Consider the following 16,304-nt stretch of genomic DNA (forward strand, 5'->3'; position numbering starts at 1 on the left):
GAGGAGCTTAGGGACAGCGTCCAGGCCGAGTTCAAGCCCCACGACCAAAAAAAACAGCATTTCCCCTTTCTTTGCAAAAAGAAGAATAAAAAACACTGGTGTCTCAGGCCTGCAAGATTACTCAGGAGGCTGAAATCTGAGGAATGCAGTTCAAAGCTAGACCAAGTCCCTGAGACTACATCTCCAAAATAAGGAACAGGTCTGCAAGTGTGGCACACGTAGTGGAGCATCAATTGACCAAGCTAGCAAGTACAAGACCCTGACCTCTTTCCCAACTCTAACCCTTAGGGTTACTAAGCAACCCTAACCCTAAGTACTATTGAAATCTAAGAGTAAAGCAAAGAGTCATACATACATGCTTTCTAACTTTTACTCAAAGGGTTATCTATAATATCAGTTTCAGTTTTACTCTAAATCTTACCTTTCTCCAAACCCTAATCAGAAACTTAAACAAACACTATACACAAAAACTAATGGTAGTGAAAATACTTCCATTAACATTCATCCTAACCTTTACTCAATTTAAATCTCCAAAACATTTTCACAGGGCGCTGGTGGCACACACCTGTAATCCTAGCTACTCAGGAGGCTGAGATCTGAGGATCCCGGTTCAAAGCCAGCCTGGGCAGGAGGAAAGTCCATGAGATTCTTCTCTCCAATTAATCAAAGAAAAAAAGTCAGAAGTGACACTGTGGCTCAAGTGGTAGAGTGCTGGCCTTGGGCAAAAAGAAGCCAGGGACAGTGCTCAGGCCCTGAGTTCAAGCCCCAGGACTGACAAAACAAAACAAAAATCCACTTTCAATTTCATGTCAAATGTCATCTTTTTCCAAACCTTAACCTTAAGGAAAAACCTAATACTACCATAACACTAATTACAAACAAAAATCTAACAAGAAAGCAGACACACCAATTTATATTTATTCTAACATTAACTCAAGTGGTAATTTGCAAAATTGGTTTTGTCTGACCTTATCTCTTGCAACCCTACCCCTAACCCTAAGCAGAAACCTATGCCTAACCCTCACAGTGCACAACTACTACTGGCAGTGCAAATATGCCAACTGGCATGCATCCTACCTTTTACTCAACTTTTAACTCCTCAAAGCACTTTCAGTTTGACCCTACACATTACCTTTCTCCAAACCCTAAACCTAAGGAGAAACCTGACACCCTAATCCTAATCATACCTTAAATCTAATAGTAAAGCAGATACTCCCATTTACATTCATCCTAACTTCAGCTCAGCTGGTAAGTTGTAAACTCAGTATCAGTTTGACCCTGAACCTATCTTTCTCCTCACCCTAACAGTAAGTAACTCTAAGCAGAAACCTACCCCAAACCCTAACCTTGTGTCTGACTATTAATGGAAGGGCAAATACACCAACTGGCATTCATCCTAACTTGTACTAGACTTTTAACTCTTCAAAACAGTTCCAGTTTGACTGTAAACACTACCTTTTTCCTAACTCTAACCCTAAGGAGAAACCTAACACTATACCCAAAATCTAATAGTAAAGCAGATAATCTAATTTACATTCATCCTCATTTTAACTAGCCTGGTTTTAGTTTTTCTTAAACCACTGTATTCTGCAGCTTAGAAACTATACCAACAAATATATCCCTCGGCACTCACAAGGCAAACTAGGACAAATGAGTTGACATATTACTGGCCTTAATGTCCTTCCTTGGGCCTCCTCATGGCCCCTTCCTGGCTCCTCACCAACCCCAAACAGGGGCGCCAGAATGGTTCACCAGGACTGGTATGTGCTGGGCTGAGTAGGCAGTAATGGGGAGGTAGAAGCAGACAGATGCCAGGGCTTACTCCAACACACACGATGCCCCATCACAGCTACACTCTCCAGTCCATACCTCCCCCAATGCCATCGCACCCTGAGAACTGGACTCCAGTCCTTCCACGAGGCTGAGCAGGCGGTGCAGCGGTGTACAAGACAGCAACAGAAAAAGTAAGAGGGGCCTCAGCTGCACCCCTGGGCCCTAGGTAGGGGCTGTCCAGCAGGTAGCGGACTGGGCATAGTTCCTGAGCAGGTACTTGGGGGCGACATGGGCTCCAGGGGTCAGCAGACGGGACTCGTGCTGGGTGCCCTCCACCCAGCCCCTGAGGATATAACACAGGGAGGCGCTCTTGTCCTCGCAGTCGTCCCTGTGGGGAAAGGTGCCCTCTGGGCAGACAGGAGCTTGAAGTAGCTATCCTCAGGTGTGGGTGTGAAGCACCCGGAACAGTGCCAGCTGGTGAGGAGGGGGGGGCTGCATGGAGAGGGAGCTGCCCAGCGACCATGGCAACAGGGCTGGTGGGTTGGGCGGGATGGGTAAGTTGGGCATGGCATAGAACTGGTGTCCAGGCCGGACACGGCCTGCAGCACGTCCACCAAGCAGCCTGACACCACCTCTGGGGAGCCGTGCATGTGCATGTGGAGTCGCCTGGCAAGTGGTAAGGTTTCAGTTTGACCCTAAACCTTATCTTTCTGCCAACCCTAACCCTAAATCAAAAACCTACCCCAAACTCTAACCCTAATTGGGCTGGACAACTAACAATAGTGCAAATACTCCATCAGGCGTGCATCCTTTTTACTCGACTTTTAACTCTTGAACACACTTTCAGTTTGACCCTAAATGTTACCTTTATCCAAACCCTAAGGTAACCCTAAAAAGAAACCTCAGCAAATTATGCTTAAACACTCAGGAGGTTGAGGTTTAAGGATCAAGGTTTGAAGCCAGACCAGGGAGAAAAGTTAGACTCTTTAACTCCAATTAACCACCAAAGGTACCCAAAGGAGCTGTTCCTCAAGTGGTTGAATACTACTACTACTACTAGACTTGAGCTAAAAAAACAGTATGACTGGGCTCCATTCCTGAGTTCAAGTCCTCCAACAGGTACCAAAAGGAAGAAAAAAAAAGAGAAAGAGTAAGTTTTAATTTAGTAACTTATTATTTTCCAAACCTTAACTCTAATTCTATGGTGAATCCTAAACCTAAACCTAATTATACCTAAACAGTACTAATAAAGCAATACTCCAATTTGCATTCATCCTAACTTTCACCTGATTATTCTTTTTTTGTTTTGGTTTTGCCAGTCCTGGGCACTGTCCTTGAGCTTTTTGTTGTTGTTGTTGTTCAAGGCTAGCCCTCTATCACTTGAGCCACAGCACCACCTCCGGCTTTTTCTGTGTATGTGGTACTAAGGAATCAAACCTGGGTTTTATGCATGCTAGGCAAGCATTCTACCACTAAGCCACACTCCTGGCCCTACCTGATTATTTTAAAACACATTTTTAAGGGTTCAAAGCCAGTCTAGGCAGACAAAACCAAGAGATTCTTATCTCCAATCACCAAAAGCCAGACCTGGGAATGTAGCTCAAGTGGTTAATGACAGCTTTGTTTGAAAAAGCTAATTTAAAAAAAAAAAGTCAAAACTAGGAATGTGACTCAGTGGTAGAGTGCTAGCCTGGCATGTATGAAGACCCAGGTTTGATTCCTCAGCAACCACATAAACAGAAAAAGCAGGAAGTGATGCTATGGCTCAAGTGGTAGAGCACACTGTCCTTGAGCAAAGAAGGTCAGAGAAAGTGCCAGGGTCCTGAGTTCAAGCCTCAGAACTGGGGGAAAAAAAAGTCAAATATTTCATGCTCATGTGTTAACTGTCTGTGTTTTACATTTATTGTAAATGATAGAGGAAGTAACTAAGTTATTTCTCCATCTAATAACCAGCTACTGTAGGACTAAGTTAATGACAAGATAATCTGTTCTATCACACAAAATGTAAATGCTTATATAGACAGAGACTTAGAAACGAAAAAGATGGAGGGCTGGGAATATGGCCTAGTGGTAGAGTGCTTGCCTAGCATGCACGAAGCCCTGGGTTCCATTCCTCAGCACCACATAAACAGAAAAGGCTGGAAGTGGCGCTGTGGCTCAAGTGGCAGAGTGCTAGCCTTGAGCAAAAAGAAGCCAGGGACAGTGCTCTGGCCCTGAGTTCAAGCCCCAGGACTGGCCAAAAATAAATTTTAAAAGGGGCTGGGGATATGGCCTAGTGGCAAGCGTGCTTGCCTCATATACATGAGGCCCTGGGTTCAATTCCCTAGCACCACATATACAGAAAATGGCCAGAAGTGGTGCTGTGGCTCAAGTGGCAGAGTGCTAGCCTTGAGCAAAAAGAAGCCAGGGACAGTGCTCAGGCCCTGAGTCCAAGGCCCAGGACTGGCCAAAAAAAAAAAAAAAATTAAATAAATAAATAATAAATTAATTTAAAAAATTCTAAAAAAGAACACGCATTTGAAAAAAAAAAGAAATAAAAAGATGAAATGACTGTCCTGCATCAACCCAAAATGGGTCTATGTATGGAATCTTTCTCTTTTTTTTTGCCAGTCTTGGGGCTTGAACTCAGGGCCTGTGCACTATCCCTGGCTTCTTTTTGCTCTAGGCTAGCACTCTACCACTTGAGCCACAGTGCCACTTCTGGCTTTTTCTGTTTATGTGGTGCTGAGGAATTGAACTCAGGGCTTTATGTATACAAGGCAAGCGCTCTACCAGTAGGCCATATTTCCAGTCCCTATGTATAGAATTCTAAAAGCTTTAAAAACTTTCAGAAACCCAGAGGTAAGGAAGTAACCAAAGTCAACCATTCTCCTTGGGCTTAGTTTTTTGGGGTTTTTTTTTTGTTTGTTTTTGGCCAGTCCTGGAGCTTGGATTCAGGGCCTGAGCACTGTCCCTGGCTTCTTTTTGCTCAAAGCTAGCACTCTGCCACTTGAGCCACAGCGCCACTTCTGGCTGTTTTCTATATATGTGGTACTGGGCTTCATGTATATGAGGCAAGCACTCTTGGCCACTAGGCCATATTCCCAGCCCCTTGGGCTTAGTTTTTAAGGATGAGAAATGGTGAAATCAAATTGAACAGAAGCTACAGTTCCCAGTGTAAGTGGTGAGGGAAGATATAGATTAAAAAAAAATCAAAGTGACTTCCCTCAACACTTAGTCCTAAAGCCAGCCAGAAGGGTCTTTATCTTGTGGCATCTAGGACCAACATGGCCAAGCTCCAAAGTCCTTGGCTAAAAATAGGTGAAGAGAGCAGCTCAATTTTGGAACAAGCCAAGAACTAAAGCTACACCCTCATATGCATATATATCATATGAAGGAGAACTCAGCCAAAGGAAAAACCCATACTAAAAGCTGTATTTGTTTTCTTAACATTTTAGAACAAAGCCAGTATGTTTACAGACACTGATCACACATAAAGCATTTGCAATCAAATGGTACACATACATCATAAACCTAAGGGGAAAAAAAGACCCAACACTATACCTCAAAATATATCTTAGACCACAACATTCGGTTATTAGGACACTAACCATTATGAAACCTAGTCCCTATATGTTATAAATGGCATAAACTCTCTCCAGATATTTTGAAAAGATGCTCTAAGGGGGAGGAAGGAGAAGGTAACAAGTTGAACAAGAAATGTACTCACTGCTTTACGTATGAAACCGTAACCCCTCTGTACATCACTTTAACAATAAATAAGTAAATTAAAAAACAAAACAAAACATGCTTTAAGTCTCAAATGAGAAAAAGATGGCTTCAGGGGCTGGAGGTGTGGCTCAGGTGGTAGAGTGTCAGCCAATGAGCCAATGACAGATCAAGAGTTTGAAGCACAGTGGCTCATGCCTGTCATCTTGGCTACTCAGGAGGCTGAGATCTGAGGTTCATGGTTCGAAGCCAGCCCTGGCAGGAAAGTCAGTGAGACTCAACTCCTATCAACAACCAGAAAAGCAGAAGTGATGCTGTGGCCCTAAGTTTAAGCCTCAGGGGAGAGAGAGGGAGGGAGAGAGAGAGAGAGAGAGAGAGAGAGAGAGAGAGAGAGAGAGAGAGAGAGAGAGAGAGAGAGAGAGAGAGAGAGAGAGAGATCAAATCTCTGACTGGGACCAACAAACAAACAAAAAAAAACCCAAAGCTGGCTTCAGGACCAAGATGACAACAATAATATTCTTTTTAAAGTTAGGATGCCCAGGGATGGAGGGTGCTCCGGATTGTAAGCCTAGCTACTCAGGAGGCTGAGTTCTGAGGATCAATGTTTGAAGCCAGTCAGGGCAGAGAAGTCCATGACATTGTAATCTCCAATTAATCACCAAGAAAGCCAGAAGTGGAGCTGTGGCTCAAGGGGTAGAATGTTAGCATGGAGGTGAGGGGAGGGGGGAGCGGTGGGGGGAGGAGAAAATGCTCAGGGACAGCGACTAGCCCCTGAACTCATGCACCAGAAACGGCACAAAAACAAAAAGTTTATGAAGCGAGCATAGGGATACATATCTGCCTACTGTGTTCAACTAACTAAACACTTTGAAATTCCACTAGCAAACTGTAGGTGAAAACATTTCTGTATCAACACACTAAAATGCTTAAGAATACGCTTGTAAACCTTGGGCTCAGTCGGGTGTGCTGATGGCTCACACCTGTAATCCTAGCTACTCAGGAAGCTGAGATCTGAGGATCACGCTTTGAAGACTGTGAGACTCTTCCCTCCAATTTGCAAAAAAAGCTCAAGGACGGTACTCAGGCCATGAGTTCAAGACCCAGGATCTGCGCGAGCGCGAGCGCACACACACACACACACACACACACACACACACACACACACCTGGGGTTAATTCTTTCCCAAGAAAAGCCATCCTGGGTCATGGTAACTGTCCAGTCAGCAGAGCCCAAGCAGAACGCAGAGCATTCACATTTTTGACACAGCTGTGCACAACCATTCTCCTGGGGCACAGAACGAGAAAGTGACAGGTCGTCTTCCTGACCCTGTCAATGGACTGGATCACACAAGCCCAACCACTCACTGGCCCTGCCACCTGTTAAGCCGCCCCGGGGAGAGCCCCTACACAGCTCCAGTGAAGAACTGGGAGCGCCTTTGTTGTTCTCTAACCACAGAAGCTACCAGGGGTTCAGTCAAACCCCAACGCCTCACAGCCACACTTGCCGGGGCTGAGGAAGTCTTCCTAGCCAGGCTTTTGGCAGAGCCAGAGCCTTCTTCCAGCGAAGCCACGGCGGCGCCCTTCAGGGGCCGGTCCGGGAGTGGGGAAGGGTCAGAGGGGCGAAGCTGGAGGACGCGGTCCAAGACTTAAGGGCAGCCCCGGCTCGCAATGGAAGAGGGCGAGGTGGGTCGACCCACTCTGGGCGAGAGAAGCCTGAGACCCCACGCACACACACCTCCGGGGGTCGAAGGAAAGAGAGGGTTAAACCATGGGAGTAGGAGGGGAAAGGGAGAGGCGGCGGCTGAGGCAAAAGGCAAGAGAGCGGGGCTGGGAAGGGGCGAGAGAGGGAGAGCCGCAGAGATGAGAGCAGCGAAGAGACACCACACTCTCAAGGACCCATCTCCGCTGTCTGTACCCGACGAGCCGGGCTCGGTCCCGGCTTGTGGGAGGCGCAGACTCACCGAAAGGCGCAAAATCCGGACTCCAAGACACTGGAGAACCGTTTGGAGCCACAGTGAAACCCACAGAGTGGAGGAAACCGCGGCGTTCGGATGACCCGGATGCGCATCCCTAGGAACCGGAAGTTGGAGGCCAGGGTCACCCCACGATCCCCGCCTCCTACCTCCAGAACCACCTGGGCGCATGCGTCTGCGCGGGGAGGGGGGAGGGGTGGGGGAGTGTCAGCCAAGTTTTTTAACCCCGCCCACCCCGTAGCCAGTCCCGCCTAGGCCACGCCCCCACGCCACGCCCCACTCAGTGCCTCTGAATTTCGGTGCTTGGGAGTAAAGCTTTGCGGAGCTACTGTCGTCCGGGTAAAGGTGATTTAAATATGTGCAGTCCCCTTTCCCTTAAGGAATGTGAGGAGAAAAGCTTCATGCATTTGGTAGATTTTGGAAAAACGAAGGGAAAAAAATGGCAGAGAACTTTTGGAAGACACTGGGGAGGCTTGCCCAAGATTAACTTTCGGTTTAGTTCTATCTTAATGTCATATTCAGTTTACGGTTGACTTCATTCTGTGCACATTGTTTACAAAAACAAATCTTTTTTAAAATTCTTGATAAGCTTTACATTACAGCCTAACTGTGGGCAAAAAGCAAGATTACATTAAACCTGAAGTTTATTCAACATGAAGGGTCCTCTTTAAGAAAAGCAATTTAAAAAATACAAATAGCATTGGAATGTTTTAAAAGGGAGAAAAAGAAACTATAACTTTAAAAATATGTATCCTATATCACAAGAAATGTACACACTGCCCTACTATGTAACTGCACCCTTTTTGCACAACACCTTGTAAAAAAATTTATGTTCAATTAATAAAAAATAAAATATGTATCTTACAAATAGCACAAATTAAAAACCCAGACCAAAAACCTTTTTGTATATTAACTGCATGATATATCTCTAAAATACTTCTTTCCACTATATTTTGTTGTTGTTGTTACTGCTGCTATTTGTTTCTGTTCTGGAACTAGGGCTTGAACTCCAGGCCTTGAGCTTTCTGTTGGCTTTCTTGATTGAGGCTGGCACTGGACCAGCCTAAGTCACATCTCCTGTCTGGCATTTTGCTGGTTAATTGGAGATAAGACTCTCAAAGACTTTCCTGCCCAGGGATGGCTTGAAACCAAGAACTTTCATGTCTCACTATTCCGAGTAGCTAAGAAGAGTAGCCACCGGCATCTGGCACTATACATTTTTGTCTGTAGTCTTTGTTCACTTCTTCCTGACAATTCCCTAAGCAACAACATTTACTAAGATTCTTTTTTTTTAATGTATTTTACTTTACTTTTTGCCAGTCCTGGGGCTTGAGCTCAGGGCTTAGGTTCTGTCTCTGAACCTCTTTGTGCTCAAGGCTAGCACTCGACCACTTGAACCACAGCACCACTTTGTGCTTTTTCTGAATAGTTTATAGAGGTAAGAGTTTCATGGACTTTCCTTCCCAGGCTGGCTTTGAAATGAGATCCTCAGATCTCAGCCTCCCGAGTAGCTAGGATTACAAGCATGAGCCTCTAGCACCTGGATACTAAGATTCTTAACTTCTTCTCACACCCCTTATCTAACTCATCAACATAGTCTATAGGAGCTGCCTTAAAAACCTGTCCAAAATCAGATTGCTACTGCCTCTGTTGGTGTAAAGCACATTCTGTGACTCTTAACACCTTATTTACACCCTTGTTCTCCCACAGACAGCAAGTTAACAAGGTAGCCCCGGGCTCCTGTTCAAACATCCCTCTGTCATCACTGCGCTTAAAGCTACAGGTAGTCCTAGGCCTTGCATGACCCATCTGCCTGGAATGCTCTTTCCTCAGACAGCTGCATCATTCCCTGTTACCTCCTTTATATGTTCATTCAAATGTCATCTTCTCAATGACACCTCCCTGACAACGTATTTACCATCTGAATACTCAGTTTCCTCATATTTCTACTCCAGTTTTCTTCCTTTGGTTTTTTGTGCCAGTCTTGGGGCTTGAATTCAGGCCTTGGGCACTGTCCCTGAGCTTTCTTTTGCTCAAGGCTAGCACTCTACCACTTGAGCCACAGCACCACTTCTGGCCTTTCTTGTTTATGTGGTACTGAGGAATTGAATCCAGGGCTTCATTCGTGCTAGGCAAGCACTCTACCACTAAGCCACCTTCCTAGCCCTCTAAATAGTTTTTCTCTAAGAATCTTTATTCTGTGGCAACACGTTGCTTGTAAATTTAGTCTCGTAAAGCGCTAGGCGTGCACAGATGTTTGTCCACCTTGTCCATGGATATATTTCAGCACCAGAACACTGTGTGCCCTATAGTAGGTGCCCAACAAAGGTTTGTTGAATGGAAGGAATATTTGAGGGGGGGATGGAGGCGGAGTGAGGGTGTGCTAATACTGGAGCTTGAACTCAGGACCTGGATGTTGTCCCTTAGTTTTTTCCAGTCAAGGCTAGCACTGTACACTTGAGCCACAGTTCCCTATCACCTTTTGCTGGTGATAATGAGAGTTTTATGGACTTTCCTGCCAGACTGGCTTCAAACCACGATCCTCAGATCTCATCCTTCTGAATAGCCGAGATTATAAGTGTGAACCACTGTGCCCAGCCTTCGAAGTATTTTACTTTGATTAATTGAAACCTTGCAAGCTGAACCACAACCTCCACCAGAGGGAGCCCACGAATAAATAATGTGATATCCCCAAGACAGTTATTCCTAGAACGTATTTTACATATATGTATTTGTTAGACAAACCAAACTTTCTGGCCTCAGGGCTTAAGCACATTCTGTTCCTTCTCTTTCCTTAGCCTTCCAGTGAATGGTTCCTCCTCATTAATGACATTTTACCTAGGGCCTCCTGTCTTTTCTCTCTAACATGGCTGTCCTTTCACTCTTCTACTATTACCCTTGGCAGTTGTTTGGTTTGTTTATTCTCTCTCTCTCTCTCTCTCTCTCTCTCTCTCTCTCTCTCTCTCTCTCTCTCTCTCTCTCTCTCTCTCTGTCACTTGTAGGGCTTGGGGTTGGGAATGTGGCTTAGCGGTAGAGTGCTTACCTAACATGCATGAATCCCTGGGTTCGATTCCTCAGCACCACATAAACAGAAAAGGCCAGAAATGGTGCTGTGGCTCAAGAGGTAGAGAGCTAACCTTGAGCAAAAAGGAAGCCAGGGATAGTGTTCAGGCCCTGAGTTCAAGCCAGGACTGGCACAAAAAAAAACAAACACAAAAAACACCACAACTTGTAGGGCTTGAACTCAGGGTCTGGCACTTGGAGCATCAGTAGCTGAGAAGGGAGGAATTACCCAATTCTAGCTTAGTGATCCTAAAATATGAGTTGAAAGGTTTTCTCAAAATCAGTATTTTCAATCTTGACCTCCTGTTTTCTCTCCTTTAGCTTCTCCAATGATACTCTAAGCCTCTGATTTCCTCAATAAATTGCTTTCTCCTCAAAACACAAAATGATTTCTGTTTCCTGAGCTGAAACCTAACTGAGAAGGGATGACATTAACACTAAAATAGCTGAGTTCATTCTCTCTGCCTTCTAGATAGATTCTTCCATACCTAACTGGATGTTAGAATCCCTTATATGGAAATCTAATTGTCTGATCTTCTGGTCTTATTGCCAGACAGTTCATCGGAGCTCCACAGCTGTCCAGACTGGGTGGTCATGACCTGCTTTCTGACAGTGAGAAAGCCAGGAGAACAATGCCAAGTGTTGTAGCAGTCTTTGAAGCCAAGCAAGATACAGAAGTGGCAAACTCGGTGCACTAACTGTAGAGATGGGTCTCCATCTTAGTGTGAGCCCCTCAACATCAGAAAAGCTAAGTCCCATACAAGAAATGTATCCAATGCCCAACGTATGATACTGTAACCTCTCTGTACGTCAGTTTGAAAATAAAAATTTGAGAAAAAAAAAAAAAAGAAAAGCTAAGTCCCTCCCTTGCTCCATGGTAATGTTCAGCTGTTCAGCAAGAAGACTGGACTAAGAATGTTCTCCCCAACTTGAGCAAAGTAATGCAATTTGTAGATCCTGGCACTTGGGAAATGAAGGAAGGCTAGAGGATCACAAGAACCCCTGTAGGAAGTCCATGAGACTCTAATCTCCATCTAACCACCAAAAAGTTAGAAGTTGAGCTGAAAGTGGTAGAGTGTTAGCCTGGAGTGAAAAAAGCTAAGGGGCCATGCTCAGACCGGAGTTCAACCCTTAGTACCAACTTACCAATATTAACTATTACATATTATCTAGACCAATAGTTCTCAAAATGTGGTTTTTTAACCCTTAGTACCAATTTACCAATATCAACTATTACATATTATCTAGACCAGTAGTTCTCAAAATGTGGTTTTTCAACCCTTAGTACCAATATAAATGATTACATATTATCTGGAACAATAGTTTTCAAAATGTGGTTTGTAGGGCTGGGAATATGGCCTGGTGGCAAGAATACATGAAGCCCTGCGTTTGATTCCTCAGCACCACAAATATACAAAAATGCCACAAGTGTCACTGTGGCTCAAGTGCTAGAGTGCTGGCCTTGAGCAAAAAGAAGCCAGGGACAGTGCACAGGCCCCAAGTCTAAGCCCCATGGCTGGCAAAAAAAAAAAAAAAAAAAAAAAAAAGAATAAACTAACCACCCATTATGTACCTTTCTGTAATTCTCTCAGAAGTGTAGTCAACCTTTCCAGGGCCTATGTACTGGTATCTTTACTGATAGCAAGTGAAATATATATTTCTATATTTTTAAAAAGCCAGGAGAGGGGCTGGGAATGTGGCTTAGCTGTAGAGTGCTTGCCTAGCATACATGAAGCCCTGGGTTCGATTCCTCAGCACCACATAAACAGAAAAGGTCAGAAGTGGCACTGGGCTCAAGTGGTAGAGTGCTAGCTTTGAGCAAAAAGAAGCCAGAAACAGTGCTCAGGCCCTGAGTTCAAGCCCCAGGACTGGAAAAAAAAATTACTATTTACCTGACTTATGTAACTGTAATCCCTTTGTAAAACACTTTTACAATAACAATAAAATATTAAATTAAAAAAGAAAACTGGCTGAAAATGTGGCTTAGTAGGAGAGTGCGTGCTTAGCATGCATGAGGCCCTGGATTCAATTCCTCAGTACCACATAAACAAAAAATAATAATAAATAAAAAAGAAAAGTAGCCAGGCACTGGTGGCTCACACCTGTAATCCAAGCAACTCAAGAGACCAAGATCTGAGGATTGTGGTTCAAAGCCAGCCCAAGAAGGGAAGTCTTTTAACCACAAGTTACCCACCAAAAAACTAGAAGTGGAACTGTAGTTCAAGTGGTTGAATACTAGCCTTGAGCAAGAAAGCTTGGGGAGAGCACCCAGGCCCTGAGTTAAAGCCCTAGGATTAACACACACACACACACACACACACACACACACACACACACACACACACCAGAAAAACCTCCTCAGTTTTAATTTCTCAAAAAGCAAATATAAATATCTATAACCTATATAAACAGAAGGTCTTTGATACTAGGTACAGTGCAGGTGGCTCACTCCTATAATTCTAGCTTCTCAGAAGGCTGCGATCTGAGGACTGAGTTTCAAAGCCAGCCTGGGCAGGAAAGTCTGTGAGATTCTTTTTTTTTTTTTTTTTGGCCAGTCCTGGGGCTTGGACTCAGGGCCTGAGCACTGTCCCTGGCTTCTTCTTGCTCAAGGCTAGCACTCTGCCACTTGAGCCACAGCGCCACTTCTGGCCATTTTCTGTGTATGTGGTGCTGGGGAATTGAACCCAGGGCCTCATGTATACGAGGCAAGCACTCTTGCCACTAAGCCATATCCCCAGCCCTCTGTGAGATTCTTATCTCCAATAAACTATAAAGAGTCAGAAATGGAGTTGTGGCTCAAGTAGTACAGCACTAGCTCTGAGCACAAAAGCTCAGGGACAGCATCCAGGCCCAGAGTTCAAGCCCAAGAACTGCCCCCCCAAAAAAGCTCTTTGATGTTTTTAACAATTTTTTCAGATGTTAAGAGATTCTGAGATATTTGAACAGGGTCTGGTAGAGCACACTATAATCTTAACACTTGTGGTGCTGAAGCAGGACAATCAAGAATTCCAAGCCAACCTAGACCTTAAATGTATGTAGTGAGATCCTGTCACGGGTCAAAACATCTGAGAGCTGCTGCCCAGAGTCATTGCATATACCTATTCTTTCCTTTTCCTTTCTTTCTTTTTACTTTTTGCCAATCCTGGGCCTTGAACTCAGGGCCTGAGCACTGTCCTTGAGCTTCATTTTTGCTCAAGGCTAGCACTCTACTACTTGAGCCACAGTGCCACTTCTGCCTTTTTCTGTTTATGTGGTACTGAGGAATTGAACCCAGGGTCTCATGCATGCTAGGCAAGCCCTCTACCATTAAGCCACATTCCCAGCCCCATATACTCATTCTTGTACTATCTGCAACATGCCCACTTTGACCACCTTTACTGGGCACCTGACTCTCATATATGAAAGTGCTCCAACCCTCCTCTGCAGGATGCCTTTCTATTTTAATGAACACACTTCAGGCAGTATCTTCTAAAGATGTCCCAACACAGCTGTTTTGGTGGAGACTTGGGATGCCGCATAGCTGTAGACTTTGCTCATGAAGAATGTGAGACCCACAAACCAGCCTCTCATGTTACTGCTGATGAATTATCCTATCTGACAGGACTCATTGGTCACGTGCTTTCTGACACTGACTTATCCCTAGTGGGCCTGGTCCACGTTGTCTCCTGTTCCTACTCTCAGTTTTCTTCCTGCTCAAGGGCCCCTCGCTGTGGGGATCGCTTGTCAGCTGCCCACAACTAAGCTGAACCAATCCTTCTCTTATCCCTGTCCAATGCAGAGCATAGTGGGTCAAAATGAGGTCACTCGGTGGTGTTCTGTCAACAAGAGAATGTTTGCTTTAAATCATGGTCATACTTTCTCCTCCACACCGCCCCCCCCCCCCGCCCCCGCCAAATCTATGCCTTTGTGTTCTATAATTAGATGTAAACTTAAGGCATGAATCATTAGCTATGGATTTTTCTTCTGGAATAAGAACAATTATTCTGTTATTTGTGTCTGTCCAGTTGGCTTTTTTTTTTTTTTTTTTTTGCCAGTCCTGGGGCTTGAACTCAGGGCCTGAGCACTGTCCCTGGCTTTTTTTTTTGGCCAGTCCTGGGCCTTGGACTCAGGGCCTGAGCACTGTCCCTGGCTTCTTCCCGCTCAAGGCTAGCACTCCACCACCTGAGCCACAGCGCCCTTTCTGGCCATTTTCTGCATATGTGGTGCTAGGGAATTGAACCCAGGGCTTCATGTATTTGAGGCAAGCACTCTTGCCACTAGGCCATGTTCCCAACCCCAAGTTGGTATTTTCTTTACTATCCTTTTTCCTGTGGTAAGAATGTGTAGGAGCCAGGTGCTGGTGGCTCATGTCTATAATCCTAACTACTCAAAAAGAATGAGATTTGAAGATCCCAGTTCAAAATCAATGAAGGCAGACAAATCCTAGAGATTATTGTGCCAAATAACCAGCCCAAAGCCAGAAGCAGACATATTGCTCAAGTGGTAGAGGGCTAGCCTTGAGAAAAAGAACTCAGGGGGAGGTGGGAATGTGGCTTAGTGACAGAGTGCTTGTCTAGCAGGCATAAAGCCCTGGGTTCCATTCCTCAGCACCACATAAACAGAAAAAGCTGGAAGTGGCGCTGTGGCTCAAGAGGTAGAGTGCTAGCCTTGAGCAAAAAGAAGCCAGGGACAGTGCTCAGGCCCTGAGTCCAAACCCCAGAACTACCAAAAAAAAAAAAAAGAAAAGAAAAGAACAAAAAGAACTCACCCAGGCCTGAGTTCAAGCCCCATGACTGACAAAAAAGAAGGAGGAGGAGGAGGAAGACTAGAAATAGATTACATCTATTTGAATCCAGCTCTCACACACTGATTGATACCTGTGTCCCTGTGGACAGGTCAGTAATCCTTCACTGCCTTAATTTTCCCACAGGTAGAGTAGGACTTTTACAAAGCAGCATGAAGCCAGGTTCTGATGGCTCACATCTGTAATCCTAGCTACTCAGCTGAGATCTGAGGATCACAGTTCAAAGCCAGTTGGGGCAGGAAAGTTCATGAAACTCTTATCTCCAATTAACCACCAGAAAACCAGAAGTGGCACTGTGACTCAAAATGTTAGAGCTCTAGCCTTGAGCAAAAGAGCTCTCAGGGACAGTGTCCAAGCCCTCAGTTCAACAGACAAAAAAAAAAAAAAAAAAAGCATGAGAAGCGGGGCACCAGTGGCTCATAACTGCAAATCTGATTTTTAGTCCCAGTTACCTCTGATGTGACTGTTAAATTCATATGTCTGGGGTTTCTGGTATGATTTGTTACATTTCCAGATGTATTTGTTTATTGGCAAAAAATAAATTATTAGTTTGTATTTTTTTAGTGTGCTGGAAGATTGAAATTGTTTAAATATATAAATGAGACATAGAATCATTCTGTTTGGACATTTATACTCAAAATAAAGTAACTTAGACTGGACTTTGATGGTTCGTATCTGTAATCTAGCTACCCAGGAGGCTGAGACCTGAGGATCATAGCTTGAAGTCAGCCTGGGCTGGAAAAGTCTGTGAAGCCCTTATGTCCATGTCCAATTAACAGGCAAAAAACCAGAAGTAGATCTGTGGCTCAAGTGGTAGAGTGTCAGCCTTGAGCAAAAAAGCTTCAGGGACAGTGCCCAGGACCTGAGTTCAAGCCCCAGGACAAAAACAACAACAACAACAACAACTATACAAAAGAAACAATGCAAACCTGAACATAGCTCAGAATGACAGTCATCAAGGGAAAGAAAAGAAAGAAGGAAGGAAGGAAGGAAGGAAGGAAGGAA

General features: G+C 44.6%; 1 protein-coding gene across 3 annotated transcripts in view; it reads right to left on the reverse strand.

Annotated features, from left to right (window-relative positions):
* Nucleotides 1-7,540, reverse strand: part of Eya3 (EYA transcriptional coactivator and phosphatase 3) — an 82,930-nt gene extending 75,390 nt beyond the window's left edge. For 2 of the 3 annotated variants that reach the window (XM_048350635.1, XM_048350633.1), the window contains exon 1: nucleotides 7,442-7,540. The gene's annotated coding sequence lies outside the window, so the exon portion shown is untranslated. Of the gene's footprint in view, nucleotides 1-7,380 lie in introns of all 3 variants that reach the window. The other variant, XM_048350634.1, reaches the window with a different exon arrangement.
* Between the last annotated feature and the right edge of the window lie 8,764 nt (nucleotides 7,541-16,304).

The sequence above is a fragment of the Perognathus longimembris genome, chromosome 7 (assembly GCF_023159225.1).
Source record: "Perognathus longimembris pacificus isolate PPM17 chromosome 7, ASM2315922v1, whole genome shotgun sequence".
In the NCBI taxonomy this organism is placed as follows: domain Eukaryota; kingdom Metazoa; phylum Chordata; class Mammalia; order Rodentia; family Heteromyidae; genus Perognathus; species Perognathus longimembris.